Raw genomic sequence first — 7,347 nt, forward strand, 5'->3', positions numbered from 1 at the left:
TCAGCCCAGCCCCAGCCCCGGAGTCAGGAGACCCTTGAAACGTACAATGGGCTATGCGTGCCCAGCTCACTCTCCCAGGACAGCTGTGAGAGCCAAAGTCCCCAGGCCCAGCCCTACGCCCCTCAACTGGCCCAGCCCCCTCAGCTTTCCTGTTCCAGATGCACTGGCCAGTCATTCAGCCCTCGGATGCCTCCAGCTCAATTCTGTCACTAGACTTTATCCCCAAACTGCTCTTCCTTCCGGGACGGCCCACCAGGGCCTCCCTGTCCCATCCCACTCCTTCCCACACCGGTCACTCTCTGAGGCGTCTCATTTCCTGTGGGTCTCCAGCGAGGCATGTCCGTCTGTACAGACAGGGACAGATCTGTCCGGAGTGTTCACAGCCCAGGCCCAGCACACAAGCACAAAGGGACACGGGATGAGAGACCCCGGGGCCAGGGCAGCTCCTGGCAGAAGCCTGGCTCCCCCCCTCCCCCCCGCAAGTGTCCAGGGCCTGGGCTCACCCTCCTTTCACCTCCACCCACAGGCAGCTCGTGAGAGCCACACCCGGCTGGTCCAGGACCTGCCTTTCCTGGGTGCACAACCTGTGGCCAGGAATCAGGGGGCACAGGATTGCATCCCACGGGGCCAGGGGAAAGGAGGCCCAGCACGCAGAGCCCAGGCCCAGTCCCTTCCCTCAACGCCATGTTCCCCAGGACAACAGCCGTGGCCGTGACAATGGCAGGACGTGTGCATTTGCCTGTGCCAGGCTCCTGGACGCATCAGGTAGGATGACGGGGCAATCGCTCCGGTTGAAGGTATAGAAACGCCACCCCGGTGGGTAAGTGAAGAAATGAGACCTGGACGGGTCTGAGCTCGCAGGGGGTGGGCGGGGGGGGGGGGGGCCGGGAGGATGGCCGCCCACCCTTGCCTGCACTACGAAGGAGTCAAGAGAATGACTGTCTGGCTCCCTCGAGGCCACACTCCCCTGCCTGTCCCCGGGCACCCACAGGCCCAGGCCAACCCTGGGGCATTGATTTGAGGGGAGTAGACGTGAGGCATGGCTGGCGTCCTGGGAAACAGGACACTGGGCCCCTCCCGCTCGGCAGGAAGCAGCATTGATTAGCTCCGCCTGGAGCCGCCACCTGACTATTTCCCTCATGAGCAGGCTCTGCCCTCCCCCACTGCCTCCCCTCCTCCCTGCCTCCTGGGGAGCTTCAGCCGTCAGGTTAGCGGGAGGGGTGGGGGGGGGGGGGGGTGCCTGGGAGGATGGCCGCCCACCCTTGCCTGCACTACGAAGGAGTCAAGAGAATGACTGTCTGGCTCCCTCGAGGCCACACTCCCCTGCCTGTCCCCGGGCACCCACAGGCCCAGGCCAACCCTGGGGCATTGATTTGAGGGGAGTAGACGTGAGGCATGGCTGGCGTCCTGGGAAACAGGACACTGGGCCCCTCCCGCTCGGCAGGAAGCAGCATTGATTAGCTCCGCCTGGAGCCGCCACCTGACTATTTCCCTCATGAGCAGGCTCTGCCCTCCCCCACTGCCTCCCCTCCTCCCTGCCTCCTGGGGAGCTTCAGCCGTCAGGTTAGCGGTGGGCCCAGGAGCCAGGAGGGCAGCCCCAGGTAACCTGGCCTCTCCTGGGTGCGAGGAGGGCACTGTCCTGGCTGCGCAACCTCACAGGCACCTGGTCCATGTCCTCCGGGATTTAGGCCCTTCTTTGGGAGCCATGCTCCCTGGGTACTCACCACCTGGATCTAATCTATCCTACCACCTGGTGCCTGGGGACAGGGACCATTCCCAGGGCCCAGGGGTAGGCAAGTGGCTCTGACCTGCCTGTGATTGGTTGAGATATGGGCATGTGATTGAAGCCAACCAATGAGGACTGGCCCTAGACTGGCTGAATCAGCTGGAAAAGAAGGAGTTCTATCTTGCAGGGGCTGCTGGGGACCCCTTGGCTGCTACATGGGCTGAGCCCCCCTAAAATAAGACCCACCCACATGAGCGGAAAAGCTGAGAGAAGCAGGAGTCCAGACAGGCCCTGGGGGCCTTCTGATCGCGCCCTGGACCTTTGAGTTTTGCGACCTAAACCACCCTTTTCTAACTGGAGGCTTTTGAGATGGGTTCTGCCCTCTCCAGGTCCCCAAGAGGCTGCTGGGGGAGTGGTAGGTGTAACACAACCAGCAAGGACTCAAAAATGTCCTCAAGCCTCTCAACCCTCTCCCTCCTGCCTGCCAGGTGCGTGAGGGCTGCCTGGCAGACCTGGGAGACAAACAGGGTCTCCCCCTTCCTTCTGTCTCACTGTCTCCCTCCCTGTACAGGGACAGAGCTTCCAGGAAGGCGGGCAAGGCCTGCTGGTCCCAGGATGACAAGAATAAAGGGCAACAAAGGGAGGGAGGGAGTCACTCCAGCCTCTCACAGTTAGAAATAGCTTCCCTCCAGGAGGCCTGTTGCTGAAATAATGCAGCCGCCACCCGCCACCCACCCCGTGGGCACTGCCTGCCTCCGCCCTCCCGTCAGAGGTCCCCAGGAGGGCCCTCACTCTAGGGATGAGGACTCTGCCCCAACACCTGCCCCATGACCAGCCCCTCGCCCTTCCTTCCTCACAAGGAGGCAGGCTGAAGCTGGGCCTCAGTGTGCTCATCTCTGCAGTGGGCCTGACTCTGACACAGGAGGTAGGCCAGAGGCCTGCCAGTGGGGAGGGGATGGACTAGGACACACTGTTGCCCCTGCCCTCCCCAAAAGGGCTCCAGAGGCAGAACAGGGCCTAATGTGCGGCCCTATTTATGTGGAGAAAAATTGCCCATCTATTTGCATGAGCAAAGGAAGCCTGAGGAAGTTTGGGAGTGAAACTGTCAGAGGTGTGTCCTCCTGAGAGGGGAACCCCTCCTTGCTTCACTTTTGTGTGCAGCCCACACCTTACTGCTCCCCGAGTGCTTGGGGCCCCACTGCTGGTCTGGCCTCGCCAGCCGGGGACCCTGCAGCCGCTCAGGCCTCCAGCCTGGCTGTGGGCCATGAGGAGTGAGAGGCATTTGGGCGCGTGTGACCCACGGGCACATCTGACAGCATCTGGGCTCTGAAGTCCGTACAGAAAGAACTTTACGTGACTTTATGTTTTATTTTTTAATTTTATTTTTTAATATATCTTTATTGATCTCAAGAGGAAGGGAGAGGGAGAGGGAGAGGGAGAGGGAGAGAAACATCAATGATGAGAGAGAATCATTGATCGGCTGCCTCCTGCACGCCTCCCACTGGGGATCGAGCCCGCAACCAGGGCATGTGCCCTTGACCAGAATCAAACCCGGGACCCTTCAGTCCGCAGGCTCTATCCACTGTAATACACCAACCAGGGCAACTTTATGTTTTAAAGTCGGGTTGTTGTGTCCGTGTGAGGAAGCCCAACGGCTCTCTGGTTCCGCAGGTCATTCCAGGAGTCGTGGCCGATGCTCCTCTCCACAGGGACTCCCCAGCCGGGCACTCAGGGCCAGCGCTGGGAGAGGCGAGTGGCTTTCTGGGTCCTTGCTCTCTGCCTCCAAGCCTTGGCCTCAGAAGCTGAAACAGGCACCTGCTCTCCACCCCAGTGCCAGCATCTGGGGGCTCTCGCCCACCCCAGTGCCAGCGCCCAGGAAGGGTCTGGGGTAGTCACTGTCCAGTGGGTGGGTGGGCAACATAGGTCTCCTGAGGGATATGGGGAGGGCCAGGGGCAGCCCCAGACCCATTGTGGGGGCTCAGGAAAGGGGCCCCTCTTGCAGCCTCACTGATGCTCTCCCTCCCAGGCTGGGTCCCACCCTCCTCCAGGCACCCACCGCCTCCTGGGCTGCCTCAGCACAGCTCGCCTGGTCCCCGTCCCCCTCTAACTCCGACTTTCCTCAAGCAGAGGGCTCCTGAGGACTAAGGGGTGTCTCTGCTCTCCCTCCTCAAGCCCATCCCAGCACTGGCTCCACCGGACTCAGTGCCACCTCCAGCCAGGTCACTCCCTGCCTCGAACCCAACCCTGACCTGTCAATCCCAGCCTGGTGACAGCCAGCCAAGCTAAAAGAACACAACTCTCTATCCCAGGAGCTCTGTGTCTAGGAGTGTATCCCACCAGCTGCTTGCACCCCGGCAGCAGGATGTACGTCCCAAGTGTCTCCCTTCAGAGTAGCAACAGCTGCAAAGCCTGCCACACGTCAGAGCCGCCGTGAGAAGGTGAGGATGGAGAGAGTCAGTGTCCATGGGCCTGGCCAGCCCGAGGCCCCAAGAGGTCCTGGCCTGGAGACAGAGGCCCATGGCTGGGGGCTGAGTCTGGGGGACCCTGGCTCGGGGGGCCCCACAGGTCCCAGTGCCCAACAATTCTTGTACAAGGTGCCACCCTGGGTCATGTGCCGCTTCTACAAAATGATGGACGCCCTGGAGCCCAGCGACTGATGCCAGCTTGCCGCCCTGATGGGGCGAGACCAGACCTCGCTCCTGTGGCCCCAGATCAACTGAAATGCCCGTGTGGCCGGCCTCATGCACATCCTCATGCACTTGCAGCTGCTCCGTGTGAGGGACATTGAACCAGCCTGGCACCCTCCCGTCCCCCTCCCACCCTCTAGCACCACAGCCCCAAGGACCCGCTCCATCTCTGCACCCTCTGAGGCCAAGACCCCCAGCCCCGCCCCCCCCGCAGGAGTTGCAATCGTCAGCGTCCCCCTACTCCCCCCCAGCTTTTCCAGGCTCCCAGAACCATTCTGGGCCTGAGTGCTGCCCTGTCCGAAGCCCTGCTGCCCTCCAGCCACCGCCACCATCTCTAGAATCCTCTTCCACCAAGCAGAGCCCAGAGAACCCAGGCTCCTTTCTGCCCGGGAACCCCCTCTCCATTCTGCCGGCCCTCCATGAGGCTCCCAGGGCACCACAGCTTCTCAGAGGAGCTGAAGGTCGGGAGGGCGGCTTCGGACGTGTGCACGGGCATCCTGAGGAGCACGGGGAACGCCGTGGAGAAGATGGACGAGGAGGCAGACCTGGGGTGGCCACTGTGGGGCAGAGCTTCCTGGCCACGTGGAGCAGCTGTCAGTCTTGTCATCAAACATCGTGGACTTTGCTGGCTGCTGTGCTCAGAGCGGCGACCACTGCCTTGTCTGTGGCTTCCTGCCCGGCAGCTCCCTGGAAGGCCCTCCACTTCCAGGCCCAGGCCTGCTCCCCCCTCTCCGGGCCCAGCACTGGGCACCCTTCTGAGCACAGCCCGGCGAGTCAGTTTTACCTCAGGACGGCCCCAGCCTCGCCCACGGAGATGTCCAGACTCCAGCGTCCTTCTGGATGACAGGCTGATGCCCAAACTGGGAGACTTTGGCCTGGCCCGTCTCGGCCATTTGCAGTGGCCAACCCTGGTCAGAGCAGCACCGTGGCCCGGACTCGACCTGAGCGGCACCCTGGCCTGCCCGCCAGAGGAGCACGTCATGACCGGAGGCTGGCGCTGGACACCGATACCTTCAGCTTCGGCATGGTGGTTCTGGAAACCCTGGCTGGCCACAGTGCTCTGAGGACGCATGGTGCGAAAGCCAAGTACCTGAAAGACCTGGTGACAGAGGACGGAGAGGATGGTGGGTGCCCTGAAAAGCACCCAGACCGCACACCAAGCGGGTCTGGCCTCAGAGCCTGGGCTGCCCCAGTCGCCTCCCAGATCTGCACGAAGCGCCTGGACCCCAGGCCCGGGCCCTGCCCACTGAGCTAGGCCTGGCCCTGGGCCAGCTGGTCCTCTGCTGCCTGCACCGCCAGGCTGAGGAGACCCCTGACCCAGGTGGACGAGAGGCTGGAGAAGCCTCAGGCCGCAGTGGCAGGGCCATCCCTGGAGGCAGAGGCTTCTGGCCGCAAGCCCCTGCTCCACAGGAAAACTCCTACATGTCCACCAGCAATGCCAGTCCCTGGCAGCCCCTGGCAATGCCCTCAGAAGCCTCGGCCCCGGCGACAGAGCAGCTCCAAAAAGGCCCCACCCAGTCCGTGGAGAGTGACAAGAGTGTGTCTGGCGTGTCTGCCACCCTCGATTCCTGGCACCTGACTGTGTACTGCCCCCAGGCCCAGCCCTGCCAGACAGCCCTGCACAGGGGGCTATCACATGGGCCCCTGCACCCCCCGGGCAGGCTGGCTGTACTCAAGGGGGTGCCACCTGAGAGTTATGGGGGAGCGGCCCAGAGCCCCAGCCCACAGCCGTGGAAGGATCACACCTGGGCTGTTGTGCGTCATCACGGCCACCACAGATGGTCATCGACTCAGCCTGACAGAAGACAGTGCAGAAGCTGGTCTTGTACAAAGACGGGGTCCTAGACAGCTCCCTCCCAGTCTTGGGCCTGGACCACCGAAACAGGCGGGGCCTGGAGAGAGTGATGACTTTCAGAGCTGATCTCTTCACCTGGGCAGACCCCCAAACCCAGATGTCCAAGTCCTCATGGTGGGACGTTCTCAGAGCACACACACCCTCAGCAGCCTGTGGGTGGTAGGGGTGGGCCCAGCCTCGCAGGGCAGAGCAGGTAGTGGCCCCTGTGCTGTAGGGGTGTGGGCACAGGCCGGACTCAGAGCCACCGGGCCGGCTGCCGGAAGCCATTCGTAGGGCAGGACATCTCAAAGGCCTGCCTTCAGCCCAGCACTTGGGGGAGAGGAAAGCCACTCTCATGGGAGGGGTGTGTGGGGGAGGAATGCATGTCTGAAGGCTACTGGCTGCCCGGCCAGAGGAGTGTGGGTGGGACCCACAGGGAAGCAGCGGGGAGCCTGCGCCCCTGAGGGCTGGGCAAGGCATGTGCAGTCCGGCCCACAGCGCAGCCGTAGCCCTTCCCTTCGTCCTGGGCTGAAGCCCTGCGGGAAGGTGGCCACTCTGTGCAGTAGTGCCGGTAAGGCCCGGGGCCCTCCCAGCTGCTTGCAACGTGGAAAAGTGAGGTGTGGTTGCCCGATGGTTCTGTCCACCAGCTAGAAGTGAGGGCTCTGAGACACCTCAGAGAGTCCAGCAGTACCCACATCAGGCCAGTGTCTATAGGCTTCTCCGAGGAGCTAGGAGCCAGCCTAACGTGACTGCCCGCCACCCAGGCCACCCCTGGGTGCTACAGACAGGCTCCAAACCAAGTCACCTCCAGAGGCTGCAGGCTCAGCACCAGGCCCAGGCAGTGGTATCACAAAGGGGCCACTTCCCAAGGTTGGCCTAGGCCGGGGCCTGTGTTACCCAGACAGTGAGAAGCCCCAAGGTGAGAAGTTGGGAACAAGGCAGAGAACAAGGGGGAAATGGGACTTGCAGTTTTAGAAGCCGGTGAAGTTTCATGAAGCCCAGGGCTGTAGCACAGGCTTACGGTGATTCTGTGTCCACAGTCATGACGCATTACATGCCCCACAAAGCTGGGCATTGGTGAAGACCAAGTTGTACTAGAG

General features: G+C 62.4%; 1 pseudogene; it reads left to right on the top strand.

The window, feature by feature from the left end:
* The first annotated feature begins 4,170 nt into the window (after positions 1–4,170).
* LOC102251798 lies at positions 4,171–6,393 on the top strand (annotated as a pseudogene).
* Positions 6,394–7,347: the final 954 nt, after the last annotated feature.

Source organism: Myotis brandtii, unplaced genomic scaffold (genome assembly GCF_000412655.1).
Source record: "Myotis brandtii unplaced genomic scaffold, ASM41265v1 scaffold2054, whole genome shotgun sequence".
Taxonomy (NCBI): domain Eukaryota; kingdom Metazoa; phylum Chordata; class Mammalia; order Chiroptera; family Vespertilionidae; genus Myotis; species Myotis brandtii.